This window comes from Argopecten irradians, unplaced genomic scaffold (assembly GCF_041381155.1).
Source record: "Argopecten irradians isolate NY unplaced genomic scaffold, Ai_NY scaffold_0228, whole genome shotgun sequence".
NCBI lineage: Eukaryota > Metazoa > Mollusca > Bivalvia > Pectinida > Pectinidae > Argopecten > Argopecten irradians.
The window spans coordinates 32,057-55,265 of NW_027187695.1; positions in this window are offsets into that span (position 1 = coordinate 32,057).

Here is a 23,209-nt window from a genome sequence, read left to right on the forward strand (position 1 = left end):
ACGCGTGCCTCCAAACATCAAAGTTAATTCTATCTCTTTTATAATGTACGCGTGCCTCCAAACATCAAAGTTAATTCTATCTGTTTATAATGTACGCGTGCCTCCAAACATCAAAGTTAATTCTATCTCTTTATAATGTACGCGTGCCCTCAAAACATCAAAGTTAATTCTATCTCTTTATAATGTACGCGTGCCTCCAAACATCAAAGTTAATTCTATCTCTTTATAATGTACGCGTGCCTTCAAACATCAAAGTTAATTCTATCTCTTTATAATGTACGCGTGCCTCCAAACATCAAAGTTAATTCTATCTCTTTATAATGTACGCGTGCCTTCAAACATCAAAGTTAATTCTATCTCTTTATAATGTACGCGTGCCTTCAAACATCAAAGTTAATTCTATCTCTTTATAATGTACGCGTGCCTTCAAACATCAAAGTTAATTCTATCTCTTTATAATGTACGCGTGCCTCCAAACATCAAAGTTAATTCTATCTCTTTATAATGTACGCGTGCCCTCCAAACATCAAAGTTAATTCTATCTCTTTATAATGTACGCGTGCCTTCAAACATCAAAGTTAATTCTATCTCTTTATAATGTACGCGTGCCTTCAAACATCAAAGTTAATTCTATCTCTTTATAATGTACGCGTGCCTTCAAACATCAAAGTTAATTCTATCTCTCTATAATGTACGCGTGCCTTCAAACATCAAAGTTAATTCTATCTCTTTATAATGTACGCGTGCCTCCAAACATCAAAGTTAATTCTATCTCTTTATAATGTACGCGTGCCTCAAACATCAAAGTTAATTCTATCTCTTTATAATGTACGCGTGCCTCAAACATCAAAGTTAATTCTATCTCTTTATAATGTACGCGTGCCTTCAAACATCAAAGTTAATTCTATCTCTTTATAATGTACGCGTGCCTTCAAACATCAAAGTTAATTCTATCTCTTTATAATGTACGCGTGCCTTCAAACATCAAAGTTAATTCTATCTCTTTATAATGTACGCGTGCCTTCAAACATCAAAGTTAATTCTATCTCTTTATAATGTACGCGTGCCTCCAAACATCAAAGTTAATTCTATCTCTTTATAATGTACGCGTGCCTTCAAACATCAAAGTTAATTCTATCTCTTTATAATGTACGCGTGCCTCCAAACATCAAAGTTAATTCTATCTCTTTATAATGTACGCGTGCCTCCAAACATCAAAGTTAATTCTATCTCTTTATAATGTACGCGTGCCTCCAAACATCAAAGTTAATTCTATCTCTTTATAATGTACGCGTGCCTCCAAACATCAAAGTTAATTCTATCTCTTTATAATGTACGCGTGCCTCCAAACATCAAAGTTAATTCTATCTCTTTATAATGTACGCGTGCCTTCAAACATCAAAGTTAATTCTATCTCTTTATAATGTACGCGTGCCTCCAAACATCAAAGTTAATTCTATCTCTTTATAATGTACGCGTGCCTCAAACATCAAAGTTAATTCTATCTCTTTATAATGTACGCGTGCCTTCAAACATCAAAGTTAATTCTATCTCTTTATAATGTACGCGTGCCTCCAAACATCAAAGTTAATTCTATCTCTTTATAATGTACGCGTGCCTCCAAACATCAAAGTTAATTCTATCTCTTTATAATGTACGCGTGCCTCCAAACATCAAAGTTAATTCTATCTCTTTATAATGTACGCGTGCCTCCAAACATCAAAGTTAATTCTATCTCTTTATAATGTACGCGTGCCTCCAAACATCAAAGTTAATTCTATCTCTTTATAATGTACGCGTGCCTCCAAACATCAAAGTTAATTCTATCTCTCTATAATGTACGCATGCCTTCAAACATCAAAGTTAATTCTATCTGTTTATAATGTACGCGTGCCTCCAAACATCAAAGTTAATTCTATCTCTTTATAATGTACGCGTGCCTCCAAACATCAAAGTTAATTCTATCTCTTTATAATGTACGCGTGCCTCCAAACATCAAAGTTAATTCTATCTCTTTATAATGTACGCGTGCCTTCAAACATCAAAGTTAATTCTATCTCTTTATAATGTACGCGTGCCTCCAAACATCAAAGTTAATTCTATCTCTTTATAATGTACGCGTGCCTTCAAACATCAAAGTTAATTCTATCTCTTATATAATGTACGCGTGCCTCCAAACATCAAAGTTAATTCTATCTCTTTATAATGTACGCGTGCCTTCAAACATCAAAGTTAATTCTATATATCTTTATAATGTACGCGTGCCTCCAAACATCAAAGTTAATTCTATCTCTTTATAATGTACGCGTGCCTCCAAACATCAAAGTTAATTCTATCTCTTTATAATGTACGCGTGCCATCAAACATCAAAGTTAATTCTATCTCTTTATAATGTACGCGTGCCTCCAAACATCAAAGTTAATTCTATCTCTTTATAATGTACGCGTGCCTTCAAACATCAAAGTTAATTCTATCTCTTTATAATGTACGCGTGCCTTCAAACATCAAAGTTAATTCTATCTCTTAATAATGTACGCGTGCCTTCAAACATCAAAGTTAATTCTATCTCTTTATAATGTACGCGTGCCTCCAAACATCAAAGTTAATTCTATCTCTTTATAATGTACGCGTGCCTTCAAACATCAAAGTTAATTCTATCTCTTTATAATGTACGCGTGCCTTCAAACATCAAAGTTAATTCTATCTCTTTATAATGTACGCGTGCCTCCAAACATCAAAGTTAATTCTATCTCTTGTATAATGTACGTACGCGTGCCTTCAAACATCAAAGTTAATTCTATCTCTTTATAATGTACGCGTGCCTCCAAACATCAAAGTTAATTCTATCTCTTTATAATGTACGCGTGCCTTCAAACATCAAAGTTAATTCTATCTCTTTATAATGTACGCGTGCCTCCAAACATCAAAGTTAATTCTATCTCTTTATAATGTACGCGTGCCTTCAAACATCAAAGTTAATTCTATCTCTTTATAATGTACGCGTGCCTCCAAACATCAAAGTTAATTCTATCTCTTTATAATGTACGCGTGCCTCCAAACATCAAAGTTAATTCTATCTCTTTATAATGTACGCGTGCCTCCAAACATCAAAGTTAATTCTATCTCTTTATAATGTACGCGTGCCTTCAAACATCAAAGTTAATTCTATCTCTTTATAATGTACGCGTGCCTTCAAACATCAAAGTTAATTCTATCTCTTTATAATGTACGCGTGCCTCCAAACATCAAAGTTAATTCTATCTCTTTATAATGTACGCGTGCCTTCAAACATCAAAGTTAATTCTATCTCTTTATAATGTACGCGTGCCTTCAAACATCAAAGTTAATTCTATCTCTTTATAATGTACGCGTGCCTCCAAACATCAAAGTTAATTCTATCTCTTTATAATGTACGCGTGCCTCCAAACATCAAAGTTAATTCTATCTCTTTATAATGTACGCGTGCCTCCAAACATCAAAGTTAATTCTATCTCTTTATAATGTACGCGTGCCTTCAAACATCAAAGTTAATTCTATCTCTTATAATGTACGCGTGCCTCCAAACATCAAAGTTAATTCTATCTCTTTATAATGTACGCGTGCCTTCAAATATCAAAGTTATTCTATCTCTTTATAATGTACGCGTGCCTTCAAACATCAAAGTTAATTCTATCTCTTTATAATGTACGCGTGCCTCCAAACATCAAAGTTAATTCTATCTCTTTATAATGTACGCGTGCCTTCAAACATCAAAGTTAATTCTATCTCTTTATAATGTACGCGTGCCTTCAAACATCAAAGTTAATTCTATCTCTTTATAATGTACGCGTGCCTTCAAACATCAAAGTTAATTCTATCTCTTTATAATGTACGCGTGCCTCCAAACATCAAAGTTAATTCTATCTCTTTATAATGTACGCGTGCCTTCAAACATCAAAGTTAATTCTATCTCTTTATAATGTACGCGTGCCTTCAAACATCAAAGTTAATTCTATCTCTTTATAATGTACGCGTGCCTTCAAACATCAAAGTTAATTCTATCTCTTTATAATGTACGCGTGCCTCCAAACATCAAAGTTAATTCTCTATCTCTTTATAATGTACGCGTGCCTCCAAACATCAAAGTTAATTCTATCTCTTTATAATGTACGCGTGCCTCCAAACATCAAAGTTAATTCTATCTCTTTATAATGTACGCGTGCCTTCAAACATCAAAGTTAATTCTATCTCTTTATAATGTACGCCTGCCTTCAAACATCAAAGTTAATTCTATCTCTTTATAATGTACGCGTGCCTTCAAATATCAAAGTTATTCTATCTCTTTATAATGTACGCGTGCCTTCAAACATCAAAGTTAATTCTATCTCTTTATAATGTACGCGTGCCTTCAAACATCAAAGTTAATTCTATCTCTTTATAATGTACGCGTGCCTTCAAACATCAAAGTTAATTCTATCTCTTTATAATGTACGCGTGCCTTCAAACATCAAAGTTAATTCTATCTCTTTATAATGTACGCGTGCCTTCAAACATCAAAGTTAATTCTATCTCTTTATAATGTACGCGTGCCTCCAAACATCAAAGTTAATTCTATCTCTTTATAATGTACGCGTGCCTTCAAACATCAAAGTTAATTCTATCTCTTTATAATGTACGCGTGCCTCAAACATCAAAGTTAATTCTATCTCTTTATAATGTACGCGTGCCTCAAACATCAAAGTTAATTCTATATATCTTTATAATGTACGCGTGCCTCCAAACATCAAAGTTAATTCTATCTCTTTATAATGTACGCGTGCCTTCAAACATCAAAGTTAATTCTATCTCTTTATAATGTACGCGTGCCTTCAAACATCAAAGTTAATTCTATCTCTTTATAATGTACGCGTGCCTCAAACATCAAAGTTAATTCTATCTCTTTATAATGTACGCGTGCCTTCAAACATCAAAGTTAATTCTATCTCTTTATAATGTACGCGTGCCTTCAAACATCAAAGTTAATTCTATCTCTTTATAATGTACGCGTGCCTTCAAACATCAAAGTTAATTCTATCTCTTTATAATGTACGCGTGCCTCCAAACATCAAAGTTAATTCTATCTCTTTATAATGTACGCGTGCCTCAAACATCAAAGTTAATTCTATCTCTTTATAATGTACGCGTGCCTCCAAACATCAAAGTTAATTCTATCTCTTTATAATGTACGCGTGCCTCCAAACATCAAAGTTAATTCTATCTCTTTATAATGTACGCGTGCCTCCAAACATCAAAGTTAATTCTATCTCTTTATAATGTACGCGTGCCTCAAACATCAAAGTTAATTTCTATCTCTTTATAATGTACGCGTGCCTCCAAACATCAAAGTTAATTCTATCTCTTTATAATGTACGCGTGCCTTCAAACATCAAAGTTAATTCTATCTCTTTATAATGTACGCGTGCCTTCAAACATCAAAGTTAATTCTATCTCTTTATAATGTACGCGTGCCTCCAAACATCAAAGTTAATTCTATCTCTTTATAATGTACGCGTGCCTCCAAACATCAAAGTTAATTCTATCTCTTTATAATGTACGCGTGCCTTCAAACATCAAAGTTAATTCTATCTCTTTATAATGTACGCGTGCCTCCAAACATCAAAGTTAATTCTATCTCTTTATAATGTACGCGTGCCTCCAAACATCAAAGTTAATTCTATCTCTTTATAATGTACGCGTGCCTTCAAACATCAAAGTTAATTCTATCTCTTTATAATGTACGCGTGCCTTCAAACATCAAAGTTAATTCTATCTCTTTATAATGTACGCGTGCCTTCAAACATCAAAGTTAATTCTATCTCTTTATAATGTACGCGTGCCTTCAAACATCAAAGTTAATTCTATCTCTTTATAATGTACGCGTGCTCAAACATCAAAGTTAATTCTATCTCTTTATAATGTACGCGTGCCTCCAAACATCAAAGTTAATTCTATCTCTTTATAATGTACGCGTGCCTCCAAACATCAAAGTTAATTCTATCTCTTTATAATGTACGCGTGCCTTCAAACATCAAAGTTAATTCTATCTCTTTATAATGTACGCGTGTCTCCAAACATCAAAGTTTATTCTATCTCTTTATAATGTACGCGTGCCTTCAAACATCAAAGTTAATTCTATCTCTTTATAATGTACGCGTGCCTCCAAACATCAAAGTTAATTCTATCTCTTTATAATGTACGCGTGCCTTCAAACATCAAAGTTAATTCTATCTCTTTATAATGTACGCGTGCCTTCAAACATCAAAGTTAATTCTATCTCTTTATAATGTACGCGTGCCTCCAAACATCAAAGTTAATTCTATCTCTTTATAATGTACGCGTGCCTTCAAACATCAAAGTTAATTCTATCTCTTTATAATGTACGCGTGCCTTCAAACATCAAAGTTAATTCTATCTCTTTATAATGTACGCGTGCCTTCAAACATCAAAGTTAATTCTATCTCTTTATAATGTACGCGTGCCTCCAAACATCAAAGTTAATTCTATCTCTTTATAATGTACGCGTGCCTCCAAACATCAAAGTTAATTATATCTCTTTATAATGTACGCGTGCCCCCAAACATCATAGTTAATTTTACCTCTTTATATTGTACATGGTATAGAGAAACACAGAGTATTAGACAGGTTGGGGACACTCCCTATATGCGGGATAGTCCTGTATTTGAGGGATAACTTTGTTACAAAAATGCTTGATTCTGTGAAATGAAAATGGATAAAGTCGTTTAAATAATTGTATTTGTATATAGACATATATCTAAGGAAGAAGAATTGTACAACCTTTTAAACAGAACTTCGATCAATTTTGTTGTGTAAAAATCATCTTTGAGGAATTCTTTGAAAGAAATGATCGATTACTGATTGTAACGGAAAGTTCCACTTGATCCAATGGGAAGATTTATATAATTTCTGATCGAATCTTGCAATATGAGTTACCATGCCGCTAACTGACAGCAAAAGGTGGGTCAACATTTCAAGATATAAACACCGAGGACGGCTTTAGTAAATATTTAAGTTAAAAAATTCAGCAAACACAAAAACTCAAACATTTGTGTCTGCCAAGGATTTATAAGTGAGATACGTCGTTGGTGTCTACGTAAGGTTTAATGTGTAAGGAGCAATTTAATCCATACACCATTTTGTAGCCACCATAGACTCTGGTACTCCCGTCCATCCACATATGTAGCCACCATAGACTCTGGTACTCCCGTCCATCCACATATGTAGCCACCATAGACTCTGGTACTCACATCCATCCACATGTGTAGCCACCATAGACTCTGATACTCCCGTGTATCCACATATGTAGCCACCATAGACTCTGGTACTCCCGTGTATCCACATATGTAGCCACCATAGACTCTGGTACTCCCGTGTATCCACATATGTAGCCACCATAGACTCTGGTACTCCCGTGTATCCACATATGTAGCCACCATAGACTCTGGTACTCCCGTCCATCCACATATGTAGCCACCATAGACTCTGGTACTCCCGTCCATCCACATATGTAGCCACCATAGGCTCTGGTACTCCCATCCATCCACATATGTAGCCAACATAGGCTCTGGTACTTCCATCCATCCACATATGTAGCCACCATAGGCTCTGGTACTCCCATGCATCCACATATGTAGCCACCAAAGACTCTGGTACTTCCATCCATCCACATATGTAGCCACCATTGGCTCTGGTATTCCCATCCATCCACATATGTATCCACCATAGGCTCTGGTACTCCCGCGTATCCACATATGTAGCCACCATAGACTCTGTTACTCCCGTCCATCCACATATGTAGCCACCATAGGCTCTGATACTCCCGTCCATCCACATATGTAGTCACCATAGACTCTGGTACTCCCGTCCATCCACATATGTAGCCACCATAGACTCTGGTACTCCCGTCCATCCACATATGTAGCCACCATAGACTCTGGTACTCCCGTCCATCCACATATGTAGCCACCATAGACTCTGGTACTCCCGTCCATCCACATATGTAGCCACCAAAGACTCTGGTACTCCCGTCCATCCACATATGTAGCCACCATAGACTCTGGTACTCCCGTCCATCCACATATGTAGCCACCATAGACTCTGATACTCCCGTGTATCCACATATGTAGCCACCATAGACTCTGGTACTCCCGTCCATCCACATATGTAGCCACCAAAGACTCTGGTACTCCCGTCCATCCACATATGTAGCCACCATAGACTCTGGTACTCCCGTCCATCCACATATGTAGCCACCATAGACTCTGGTACTCCCGTCCATCCACATATGTAGCCACCATAGACTCTGGTACTCCCGTCCATCCACATACGTAGCCACCATAGACCCTGGTACTCCCGTCCATCCACATATGTAGCCACCATAGACTCTGGTACTCCCGTCCATCCACATATGTAGCCACCATAGGCTCTGATACTCCCGTCCATCCACATATGTAGTCACCATAGACTCTGGTACTCCCGTGTATCCACATATGTAGCCACCATAGACTATGGTACTCACGTCCATCCACATATGTAGCCACCATAGACTCTGGTACTCCCGTCCATCCACATATGTAGCCACCATAGACTCTGGTACTCACGTCCATCCACATATGTAGCCACCATAGACTCTGATACTCCCGTGTATCCACATATGTAGCCACCATAGACTCTGGTACTTCCGTCCATCCACATATGTAGCCACCATAGACTCTGGTACTCCCGTCCATCCACAAATGTAGCCACCATAGACTCTGGTACTTCCGTGTATCCACATATGTAGCCACCATAGACTCTGGTACTTCCGTCCATCCACATATGTAGCCACCATAGACTCTGGCACTCCCGTCCATCCACATATATTTACACTTGCTAGGCTTGGTCACTATACGCTAATACTAGCCGATTTTGTTTACCATAACTGCATGGTAACATTGAACTTTGAACTTGCGTATGAAAATGTTCTGTGCAACGTAAAAGGACTACTTTTTTTTAAAAAAGCAACACATGGCTTTGTTTACATTTTGACGCAACATTACGTGTATATTGTTGTTTTTCATAGAATTTTGGAAAAATGTAAACAATATATACATGTTTTATATTTATATATGATTCAAACAATTTTTAAATTAACAATTGTATAAAGAAACGGAAAAATATCCCGACCAGGGCGACGTGCTTTCATTTTTGTTAAAAATGATGGGTGTCAAATGTAAACATTACGATCGAGCCTTTGGGGTGGACAGGCGTGAGACCCTCTGATAGAGGTCAGTTATAAACATGTCCTCTTGTCTTTGTTCTTTGAGAATTTAATTATGTGTATTATAAAACATGCACCGCTAATAATCCACGTGTTGACAGTTACGCGTCACCACAAATACATTGTATCCATCGAACACAAATGAATTTGTTTCATCTATCGATTGCGATATGGATCTAAGCGTAGATTATATAATCACATGGCTCCCAAGGATGTAATATCGTCAAGTCAGACGACATCTCAAACACATTGAGCTACTTGAAAATCGGTGTTTTGACAACTTGGGCAAACTCAAGTGTGTAAGCGTGCGTCAGCTTCGCCTCGCAGCACGGTCACCGAGTTCACACATGTGGCCGTGTACAAATTCTTTATGTTATTACGCTATATATTAACTTTTAGCAAAATTGAATATATATTTAAAGTTCTGATCTGATTAAATAAAGTTATCTCTGAAATTTACTTTGTTTGTCATGTTTATTTTACACTAAAATATTGAACTTTTTTGTCGTCGCGGATGAATAATTCTACCTTACGTGAGGCGGCATCATTCGCTGTTCAATTGAGTAAGCTCCTCCCACTTTTGATCGACTTTTATTTAATAATTACGTCACTTTCAAATGACGATTTTATTGCATAAAATATAAATAAAAAGTCGTGTGAGTGTAAATATAGGGATTGGATTTCGTTATTATGTTAACCATGCTTGTATGGAGCAATACCTCTAAGAATATATTCAATATGAGGCGCTAATGCGCCCCATAGCAGGCGCGGATCCAAGGGGGGGGGGGGGGGGGCCCCCCCCCCCCCCCCCCTAAAATAGGAGAGAGAAAAAAAGAAAAGGGAAAAAGAAAGAGGGGAAGGAAGGAAAAAGAAGGAAGAAAGAAAAAATAGAGGGAGAAAGGAAAAGGAGAAAAAATAAGGAATTAGATAAAGAGTGAGAACTAGACAGAAAGCTCCATTTCCTACCTTTACCGTTTGATGTTATCATTTTAAAATCTAAATGTATTCGACTTTGTGGTACATACATGCATGAACATACTTGTATCCAGGCGCAATGGAATGATTATATTTTTTTCGTGTAAGTTAAGGTTTTATCTCCATCGCTTAAAAGGTACGATGTAAATCTCTTCAAGTATTTACTTTTCCTAAAAAAATGACAGGTTATATATCGATATCCTTAGCAATAAAAGAAAAGGGGGAGGGGGGTGGGTGGAAGGAATTGTAGCTGGCCAAGAGTCTTCGCTGGTTGACTATATGTCATGCCCTTCGTTCTTCAGGTTGTAAATGATATATTACACATTTTTGAATCAGCATTAAAGTCCTGTATTAAATCCGACTATCAATTCACAAATGTGTGCGTACTTTCAAAACGCCAGTTACAAGATCACTACTGACGTCGAATGCTTCTAGAAGCTTTTTGTTTGTCCTAAGAAAATGTGTGTAAAGAAAAAAGGTGGAAAATCAAACCAAATGGAGAACCAAATGCAACTGAAAATGAGAGCTTCTAGGGTCTGGGTGCACCCCATGGCCAGATGCCTTCCTTTTTTGTTTCAACAAAAACAGATCTTAACGATAATGTTATAAGATGGGACAAACGATGTTAAAGAAGTAATGCACATGACAAAAGGCTCCCTATTAGAAAACAGAATGATAGTAATAATTCCAGGCAGCGTCTGGCCATAGACAGACCACTAGCCTTCTTTTCTTTCATTGTCCAATACATGAATTATGAAGATTGTGTATGTTAGGGAAAATAAATTATATAATCTGACAGATAATGTATAAAAGTTAAAGCTTATATCGTTAAAAAAGTTAACATACATTTTTATTAGTCCTATAAAAACCTTCAATAGGCGACCCCTAGCTGCAATATTGTAGCTCAAAAGTATTTTAGACTGATAATGGTGTCTTCTTTAGAGCTACAATTGTTCCCTGTTACTACTAATGGAGCAAAGTGATGATTATGCAAACCATTATAAAACGTCTGTTTGCAAATATCGTACTTGTTTGATATCGCTTACCTACTAGGTAATAAAACCGAACCACATAAAATATCAAATTCTCATCGAGGCATTATTTTTTCACATTATACATATGAAGGTCTTTCAGAAGGGAATTTATACGGCAAGTTCACAAAATGTGATTTTGTCGTCTTGTGAGCGGTACGGTAGATAGTAAGCATAGTATTTATGTTTGTTTTGGACAAAAATAATATGTTAATGCATTTATATGCGTAAAATAATCGGAAACCTTCAAAAAAGTATGAAAAACTGTGCCCGCGTGATTTTCGGAGGCAGTGCTCCACTGCGATACGTAGGGACCAATACGTATTCGGCTTACCATGTCTTTAGGCCTGGTACGAATTGGTCCCTATGTATTCGTACTCGGCCTAAAGGCATAGTAGGCCGGGTACGTATATTCGTTCTAGGCGGCCCCCAGACCCCCATCCTTTTCTTTGGTTCGTGCCTCTATAAATATTCAGATTTTAGGCAGTGCAATTCTGTAACTTTATATTCAAAATATGACATTAGACGTCAAAAATAATAAACGAAAATTTTTACATGGCTTCAATTATTTTTTGGGAAAAGTGTACATAAAGTCCTCAGAAAGCAGGATTTATTTGCATTTATTCGAGGGCTTGGGGGGGGGGGGGGCGGCCCCCAGACCCCCACCCGTCTTCGCTTTATGTCCATATAAATATTTAAGATTTTGATATTGCAATTCTGTAAGTAAAAAAATTAAATCAAAACTTCAAATAAAAAATATGACACTTAACACGAAAACCATAAATAAACATCCTTAAATGGCTTCAATTATTTTCTGGAAAATGTGTTCATGAAATCCTCAGAATGCAGGATTTTGCACCATTTATTCTAGAGCTTCGGGGGGCCTAGGCGGCCCCCAGACCCCTCGCCTCATTTGCTTGGTCCCACGCCCCCTCTAACCTCAAAACCTGAATCCGCCCCTGCTACATGTCATTTCGGTATCATATAAAGTGAACATGGCGAAATGACTTTGAGAAGGTACCGAAACGACTTTAAGTAATCTGAATATTAGACAACTAAAGAAAACAAACCAGAAAAAATGGTAACAATGTAGTTTGACAATGGATATGATCAACATTATTACATGTAGATACATGTACATTTGTATGCACTGCAGTTTTACATGACACATAATAATTGCTTAGGCTTAAGTTACTGTACAGACTGGGTGGGTGAGGTCAATAATGTTAACAATGAAAATTCATTTCACAATTTTGCTGTGTTGTGTATAGTGATAGTCAACTACTTCTTCAGATTGACCCGCGTTGTGAAAATTAGCATACCCCGGTACATGTATAATATCACACTGACCCATTTAGCAATGTTATATACGGTCATGTCATAAATTTTGTAAGACGAGCACTATTGTGGCGTCGTAGATATTAATGACGTCTGTGATGTTGTATGACTATCTCGGTTGAATTCAAGCCTGATTCCGCCACTCTTACATAAAACGGAATTGAAAGTAATCCAAATTTTGACCCAGAGCTTAAGCCCTGGCTATTCTCTCAAGGATTCAATAGGTCTAGAATTAAATCAACAATGTTCAAGAAAATTTGTAAGATTTTTCCTTGTAAAGGAAGTTGTTGATATCTTCTTGGTGCCCCTGTACTCTGATCTGGTGGTCATTTAATACATTTATTGAGGTCAAGGTGGGCTTTAAACTAAGCACCATGGATGCCTTTTTTTCCTGTCAGAATTACTGAAGTTTTGACTATGTTTTGATTAATACTAGTTATGTGATAAAAAGAATCTTACAGTCATGGCTACATCATTTGAAATTTAAACTTAAATTGATAAAATTTGATATACCACGAGCCTTTAAGGATATTTTGACATTTTATTTCCAAGATAACAACAGTTTTTCTGGGTTTTTTTTTTAAATATCATACAGTATCTAGGTAAAAGGAGACCTAGTTATAAAACTCACTATACAGTAGTGAATGTCAAACTTGTAACAGCCTCATCAGTTTTAAGCATTTTAGAAACCAGATAAATTTTGAATTTGAGAAATGTTTTCAAATTTTTACTAAATCAAAAACAAAATTTAAAAAAAAATGATAAATTGAAAGCTTCGGTTAAGGTATAGACTTTTAAATACATGTATGGTGGGCTATTCAAATCGCCTTTTGTCCGTGGTCCGTCCGTCCTTCCGTCCTTCCGTCCGTCCGTTAACAATTCTTGTTACCGCTATATCTCAGAAAGTACAGAAGGGATCTTTCTCATATTGCATATGTCGGTTCCCCTAGGACCCTAGTTGTGCATATTGCATTTTGGGACCAATCGGTCAACAAGATGGCCGCCAGGCCGCCATCTTGGATTTTGATAGTTAAAGTTTGTTACCACTATTTCTCAGAAAGTACTGAAGGGATCTCTCTCAAATTTCACATACAGGTTCCTCTAGGACCCTAGTTGTGCATATTGCATTTTGGGACCGATCGATGAACAAGATGGCCGACAGGCGGCCATCTTGGATTTTGATAGTTAAAGTTTGTTACCGCTATTTCTCAAAAAGTACTAAAGGGATCTTTCTCAAATTTCATATATAGGTTCCCCTAGGGTCCTAATTGTGCATGTTGTATTTTGGGACCGGTCAGTCAACAAGATGGCCGACAGGTGGCCGTCTTGGATTTTGATAGTTAAAATTTGTTACCACTATTTCTCAAAAAGTGCTTAAGGGATCTTTCTCAAATTTCATAGAAAGGTTCCCCTAGGACCCTAGTTGTGCATTTTGCATTTTCGGACCGATCGGTGCACAAGATGGCCGACAGGACACCATCTTGGATTTTGATAGTTGAAGCTTGTTACCGCTATTTCTTAGAAAGTACTGAAGGGATCTGTCTCAAATTTCATGTGCAGGTTCCTCTAGGTCCCTGGTTATGCATATTGCATTTTGATACCGATCGATGAACAAGATGGCCGACAGGACGCCATCTTGGATTTCGACAATTGAAGTTTTTTCCTGCTATGTCTAAGAATGTACTGAAGGGATCCGTCTCAAATTGTATGTGCAGGTTCTTCTAGGGGTCTAGTTGTGCATATTGCATTTTAGGACCGATCAGTGAATAAGATGGCCGACAGGTAGCCATCTTGGATTTTGATAATTGAAGTTTGTTACTGTTAAATATCTGTTAAAGTAGTCAAAGGATCTTTCTCAAATTTCATGTGTAGTAATATGTAGTAAAAGCTTGAAAAGCACAGAAAAGATCCCTCTTTCCTTTGTCAGACAAAGATCGTTCTTAGGTGGGCGCCAAGATCCCTCTGGGATCTCTTGTGATAGTTAAAGTTTGTTACCGCTATTTCTCGGAAAGGGCTGAAGGGATCTTTCTCAAATTTCATATGTAGGTTCCCCTAGGGCCCTAGTTGTGCATATTGCATTTTAGGACCGATCGGGTAACAAGATGGCCGCAAGGCCGCCATCTTGGATTTTGATAGTTAAGTTTGTTACCGCTATTTCTCAGAAAGTACTTAAGGGATCTCTCTCAAATTTCACATGTAGGTTGCCCTAGGGCCCTAGTTGTGCATATTGCATTTTGGGACCAATCGGTTAACAAGATGGCCGCCAGGCCGCCATCTTGGATTTTGGTAGTTAAAGTATGTTACCGCTATTTCTCAGAAAGTACTGAAGGGATCTCTCTCAAATTGCACATGTAGGTTTCCCTAGGGCCCTAGTTGTGCATATTGCATTTTGGGACCAATCGGTCAACAAGATGGCCGCCAGGCCGCCATCTTGGATTTTGATAGTTAAAGTTTGTTACCACTATTTCTCAGAAAGTACTGAAGGGATCTCTCTCAAATTTCACATACAGGTTCCTCTAGGACCCTAGTTGTGCATATTGCATTTTGGGACCGATCGATGAACAAGATGGCCGACAGGCGGCCATCTTGGATTTTGATAGTTAAAGTTTGTTACCGCTATTTCTCAGAAAATACTGAAGGGATACGTTTCAAATTTCATGTGCAGGTTCCCTTTGGTCCCTAGTTATGCATGTTACATTTTGGGACCGATCGGTCAACAAGGTGGCCAACAGGCCACCATTTTGAATTTTGATAATTGAAGTTTGTTAACGCTATTTCTCAGAAAGTACTAAAGTGATCTGTCTCAAATTTTATATGTAGGTTCTCTTAGGACCTGCATATTGCATTTTGGGACCGATCAGTCAACAAGATGGCCAACAGGTTTTTGACAATTGAAATTTGTTAGTGTTATATATCTCAGAAAGTACTGAAAAGATCTTTCTCAAATTTCATATGTAGTAATATGTTGTAAAAGTTTGAAAGCAGAGAAAAGATCCCTCTTTCTATTGTCATTCATAGATCATTCTTTGGTGGGCGCCAAGATCCCTCTGGGATCTCTTGTTTCATCTGTAATGAATAACACTTGGAAACAGTAACTATTTTAAATACTAGTACCTACATGTATATACAAAAAAATGTGTATATATATACGTGTATATATAAGTAATCTTCCTCAATATAAAAAATAAATATGCTGTGTTATCTATTCATGTAAATGATTAATAAAACAAAAGAGAAGCATGAAAGGTATACCAGGTAATTCATTTCTGCGTATGTATAAAAGCTACAAATAGATCCTTAATGTGATGATTTATTTAACTGATTTTCATATCCTTCAACAGTATTAAGGATTTAAAATAATTTAATAACCTGGTACCAATATGTGTTCCAATTCGGATGTAGAACAGAGTTCTCTTTTTTAATAGTTTAACGTCCTATTAACAGCCAGGGTCATTTAAGGATGTGCCAGGTTTGATGGTGGAGGAAATCCGGAGAACCCGTAGAAAAACCAACGACCAGCTGTCAGTACCGGGTAAATTCTCCACATCGGATTCGAACTTGTGACACAGAGGTGGATGGCTTGTGGTAATATGTCAGGACATCTTTACCACTCGGCCACCGTGGCCCCACGAATAGAGTTCTCATAAAAGGTCTCATAAATGTTATGATAATTAGAAAGATTGGCACCTTGTATAACCCATTACCCTAATTGCCCAACATGAAATTCCAATTAGCATTATACATTTCCAAGGCATTTCTTGATTAAAGCATATTATATTTATATTGTTAAATATCTTATGTAAGTATGATCAGATGCATGTAATTTTATACCATCAAGGTTTGAAAATGACAACTGATTTAAAAGGGTACGTGGGTTTTTAATTAAAAACATTGAATAGAAACACAAGTGTTTGCAGGTAGAGGCGTGGCTATATAACACCTGGCAAATCGGTCAATGACAGATCAACAGATGGTGGGCTATTCAAATCGCTTTTTGTCCGTGGTCCGTCGTCTGTCCGTCCGTTCGTCCTTCCGTCCGTTAACAATTCTTGTTACCGCTATTTTTCAGAAAGTACTGAAGGGATGTTTCTCAAATTTCATATGTAGGTTTCCCTAGGGCCCTAGTTGTGCATATTGTATTTTGGGACCAATCGGTCTACAAAATGGCCGCCAGGCAGCCATCTTGGATTTTGATAGTTAAAGTTTGTAACCGCTATTTCTCAGAATGTACTGAAGGGATCTTTCTCAAATTTCACATGTAAGTTTCCCTAGGGACCTAGTTGTGCATATTGCATTTTGCGACCAATCGGTTTTGACAATTGAAATTTGTTACCGCTATTTCTCAGAAAGTACTCAAGGGATCTGTCTCAAATTGCATGTGCAGGTTCCCCTAGGGACCTAGTTGTGCATATTGCATTTTGGGACCGATCGATGAACAAGATGGCCGACAGGCCGTCATCTTGGATTTTGACAATTGAAGTTTATTACAGCTATTTCTCAGAAAGTACTCAAGGGATCTGTCTCAAATTGCATGTGCAGGTTCCCCTGGGGACCTAGTTGTGCATATTGCATTTTGGGACCGATCGATGAACAAGATGGCCGACAGGCCGCCATCTTGGATTTTGACAATTGAAGTTTGTTACAGCTATTTCTCAGAAAGTACTAAAGGGATCTGTCTCAAATTGCATGTGCAGGTTCCACTAGGGGCCTAGTTGTGCATATTGCATTTTTTGGACCGGTTGATGAACAAAATGGCCGACAGGACGCCATCTTGGATACATGTATCTCAGAAAGCAGTCAAAGGATCTTTCTGAAATTTCATGTGTAGTAATACGTAGTAAAAGCTTGAAAAGCAGAGAAAAGATCCCTCTTTCCTTTGTCAGACAAAGATCGTTCTTAGGTGGGTGCCAAGATCCCTCTGGGATCTCTTGTTTTCTTCTGAAGTGGTTCCAATTTTACTATGAGATAGTCAAGGGGTGGATATTACGTCAGTGATAGTAACCCCTGGAGTATTTAGGATGCAGCCAAAAATGATTTCTGCAAGCCTGTGATCGGTCAGTTTTTTCTTCTGATTACAGAAGTTATTAGTGGTTCCAATTTTACTATGAGATAGTCAAGGGGTGGATATTACGTCAGTGATAGTAACCCATGGAGTATTGAGGGTGTAACTGAAAAGAATTTTTCATTTTTTTTATTACCTTCCTTTGTTGGTGTTTTTATAGAAAATCAATTAAAATGTATCTTTCATACTGCTAGTATATATTATATAATGAACTACGAAGGTTTTTTTTTTAAAATAAATAACCTTGACCTTTATTCAAGGTCACACGGGTGAAATAGACTAAAATCCTGATATGACTTCAAACTCTGGTATATTTTCCATAACCTAATGAAATTGGTCCCTTTTAAGAATAACAACAAGAGTTATCTCCCATTTCTCTTCTCTTCATTTCATCCGCGACACTCCTTCAGGTGTCGCCCAACTAGTACATTTTGTACGTAGAATAAATTTGGAAAGATCTCGGATGAGTTATTCGACTGCAACTTACAGAGTTATTGCCCTTTTCACTTATCTTTCTTTTTGTTCCGTTTCATCCATTTTCTGTTTCCTTTCCTTATTATCACCAATCTATATAAAGTGCATGTATAAATGTCATAATGACTTTGTCATATTCTAGTTAAGATAATCAAACATCGTCATAGATAATAATTTGGGGCAGCTGAGGGATATTCTATACTGGATTCTTTGTTATTAATTGTCATGATGGAGTACAGAATTCTGCTAACATAGAACATTTTTAGTTTGAAAAGTGAATCCTGTTTTATGAGATTTAAAATTGTAAAACATCAAATAAGTGTGAATATGTTCTAAATTTCCCCCTGCTGTTGGTCAGATCTACATCATTCAAAAATGTCCATACACATAGGATATTTTTAGCCAAGCACGTTTATGAGGTATAATATTATATATTTTTTATAAAGGAGGTGTTGCATATAGAGTGAAAATCCGCCCACGATAAATTTTTGATTTTTGAATTTAAATTAGTTAATTGCATTAATACACATACGTCTATAATACTTAAAACCCGACTGGACTATTATTAGGACTACAGCGCCCCCTACATTAACACTGGTAAATTTAAAGCCTATTGGGCCTTTTACCTGGCATAAGTCATAGTAAAAACACTTAAATCGCGTTTTCGTTGTGATTGAAAATACCACATAAAAATGCCTTTTTAACGACATATCACACTTGGTTGTATCCAATATCATTCTATCACAAATCGAACGTAAATATCAAATATGACAGAAAATACGACTTTTTGAAGTTTTTTATTTTTCGTTTGAGCGACAGAATAAGTAAGGCACTACTCGAGTACCCTAAAATTTTGATGTTTAAAATTATATTCAGATTATCATCGTTTCACCATAAACAGCTCAAGTTGATGAATCACTGGATATGCCACGTTTTTTTAGATTAATTTCCCCTACCCCCTGTTTTTTCCATAATATCAAAGTACTGAGAGTACACTGTCATATATTATCGACTTTACTGTAAGAGTAGAACGTGATGATGAGGTGTGTGTTTCGACCAAACCTTGAAATTATCATCATAAACTCATGTTTATAATATTTTTCGGAAATTCTACTTATCCGTTTTGAAAGAGTGGGACACATAATACTGACAGTTGTGATTTAACATATACACAATGACATGTTGCATTCCAGAAACTGTATAAGCATTAAGGTAATAAAGATCAAATACGACAGTATGTGTTCTTTGCCCACGGTTAAAGGGAACCATCAATGTTGCCATCGTCTCATGAAGGGCGTTAGAATTGCACCTGCTATACCAATTGCAATATCGTAAAAGGCGACAAAATTTGGTACCTTTTTTGCTGGCGTCAATCAGACATCAGACGAGGCTCTATGTCTCAGTTTACCTTTAGTAGCCTATAGGTATCGCGAAATAATACTAACAAAAAGTTTACCAGGTACTGATTACATAAGTATAAGCTTTTTCTCATCCAACATCCTTCATGAAAGTGCATCCTTCAATGGCCATTGCTTTCTAGCAGCTTCATTTTGCTAGAGATTTTCGTAGAACTTCTTAGAACAAAAGGAGACCGTAATACGCATATCAATTAGTTTAAATCATAATATGTCGGTCAATGTTGATATTACTATTTAAAAAAAATACTATTGTTACTAAATTAATTCTGGGGAAAAATCTCTTGGTTCTGTCCTTTGGTGGAGCAACACCGTAGAATATATCAAATGACATACACCGGATGCCGTCCTTAAATGACTATAGCTGTAGTAGTACGTCAGTAAAAATCAGCGAATCAACCAGTTTGCTTTCGCAGTAGACCGATTCCTGCATTCTTGACTCTATAAAATCGTTTTTACTGTTTGTTTGATTAAATCAACGTCCTATTAACAGCCAGGGTCATGTAAGGACGGCATCCATGTATGCAGTGTCTCGCGTGTATGAAGTGCCTGGTATGTGATATGGGAGACTGCGTTATATTCATGTTGTGTCTTCTTCTATAGTGGAACTCTTGTCCTTTTCATAGTGCTATATCACTGAAACATGCCGCCGAAGACACCAAGCAACACATCCCACCCAGTCACATTATACTGACAACAGGCGAACCAGTCGTCCTACTCGCTTAATGCTGAACGCTAAGCAGGGTGTGTCTCGGCAAGGAGACAGAGCCCAGAGCCTACCTCACAATCGAAGACATAACGTGAGGAGGTGTCAAGGGTGACGTTAGGAAGTATAAAGTAAGTTAGGAAGAAGAGATGCTAAGATACGATTCTGAATTTGGTCGCCTTATAAGATCATGCAATAAGGACAGTGGGTACAATTCTAACGCCCATTAGTTCATTTTAATGTCATGAGGTCATCTAACCCTAAGGGTCAGGATGACCTATAGTCACCATGCTTCATCCATTGTCGTGCGCTGTTCGCATTTAGTCCTTCGTAAACTTGTCATCCAAACGACTTCTTCTCAATATCCGAATCGCCCAAAACTGATATTAGGCATTAGAATGCTGGAAGGACTACCAAGTTTGTGGAAATGAATTACCTTGACCTTCATTCAAGGTCACAGAAGTCAAAAAAGCTAAATCTTTAAACGATTTCTTGTGAATAACTAAGATGCCTAGATACCTGATAAGGCCTGTAGTGTGCTGGCATGAAAGGCTACCAAGTTCATTTAAGGTTCCAAGGGTCAAATAGGCTAAAAACTTTAAACGACTTATTGTGAATAACTAAGAGGCATTGGAATCTGATATTGGGACTGTAGAATGCTAGCATGAAGGACTACCAAGTTTGTTCAAATGAATGACCTTGACCTACATTATGGTTACATGGGTCAAATAGACTAAAATCTTTAAACGAGTTCCTGTGAATAATTAAGAGGACTAGAGACCTGGTATTGTACATGTAGCATGTTGGGATGAAGGGCAAATGTTCTTAAATCGTCTTGCCAGATAGGTCAGGGTGACATAGTGATCGTACTTGGTGCGCCGTCCGTCGTGCATACACTTTTCATTCAAACGACTTCTTCTCAATAACTGAAAGGCATCGAAACATGATGTTAGACCTAACGTATTCTTGAATAAAGGGCTACAAAGCTGTTTGTCAAATGAATGACCTTAACGTTAATTCAAGATCACAGGGTCCAAATTGGCAAACATAAACGACTTCTTGACAATAACTAAGACACCTTGCAGTATGCTGGAATAAAGAGCTTCAGACAGGTCTAATGTATGAAAATCTTAAAACAGCTTTTCAATAGGTGAAATGCCTAAAGAACTCAGATAGTGGGTCTGTACTACTCCACATAATTTGTTTACTTGACCTACTTTCATGGTAACATTTAAAAAAAAAATATATCAGACACCAAGTACGTCTATTGAAGAGCTCCTAGCGTGCAATATCCAATGTGTTGCCCCCAAAAAGTTACGCAATTTCAGTCCACTGGATTCTTTTTTCATTACTGTATATAGTTTGACCATGTTTTATTGTGTGAATAATAGTCAGACATGAGGTGTTTGGCTTAAGAATGAAATCCTAGTTATCCATGACATGTTTATGACATATCAAAACAACAGTATATTCTTTTGAGAAATATCTAAGGTCAACATATAAATTACACCGGTATACGTTTTGCTTAATGATGTATTTGCTTATCAATTTGTAAATAAACCCATGATGACAAAAATAGGAAATACTTCTGACAAGTGGTGTAGGAAATATATGTGATATTGACCTTATTTTGCTTGATTGTCTAGTCAAATATATGACCCTAAAATTAACATTTTGTGAATAGTCCTATATGATATATACGCAAAACTAGGTCAAAGGTCAATACATGTCAGTTCGACCGAACTTTGGTACACCAACTTACATGGGATACGTTTTACTCAAGTATGATTCATGATAGAGCCGAGAGAAGGACAGTTTTCGTTTTACATTTTTAAGTTTCAGTACTCTCAGTACTTTGATATTGGGTAAGAAATAAAGGGGGTAGACGTAAAAAAGTGCTAAAAAGTCGGCATATCCAGTGATTCATCGACACAATATTTTCATGCTTCAATAAATGATATATGAAGATATTTTTGATTGCTAAAATTTTAGGGTACTCGGGGTTTGTCATTGTTATCTAAGGAATTAATTAAAAACTAATGAAATGAAATTGCTCTATTTTCAAGAAAAAATAAGAGCAAAACAGGAAATTGCAAGAAAACCCCAACAGATATGATGAAGCATTGTATATCGTTAAAAAGATAATACAAAATGCTATGTTATTACACCAAAATAATTTATCTTTGGCTTTTGTATGCCTTAATATGATACATTAAAGGCGCACAAGTAGGAATCGGACGTAAAACTTATAAAAGGTGGCGCTGTATTCGCAAGATTAATCTATTCATGGAATAAAATGTATTATGTGCCGATTGATGTATTTGCACCAAAAATTTAAAAATCGATCGTGGGCGGCCATGCAACACCTCCTTTGTATTTTTGTGAAACTGTGAACCAAGTGAAGATAAATCATATATTGATGTTCTGTTTGCAGAACCATCGTTTATGAAAACAAAGTACACAAAATCTGGTCTATGGGGTTACCTCCCTTTGTTATATAATCACTAAGTCAGTCACAAGGACCTAGTTGTTCAAAAGGTGATTAAGCTAATCACAGTTTAACAACAATTTTCAAATCAGGATGAAATAATTTTCTCGTAAACAAATTATATAAAATTTTATAAGAAACTTTTAGAACTCCATTCTTTATTTACATCATGAGTTTAGTGAAGATATAATCACAAATTTTGCGGTAAATAAGAAATAAAAATTTCACTAATCATGTGATTAAGCTATAATCACGGTTTGAACAACCGGGCCCTGAAGTGATAAAAAGGAAACAAGTTTTAGTATTAAACAACTTGTTGACCTTTTCTACAGGTCTTGACTGTAAATTACATTGTTAATGTCTAAAGTCCTGTTTATTATGAAGGAAATTGTAATATAAAAATGTACTATTTTACTTAGATCTGT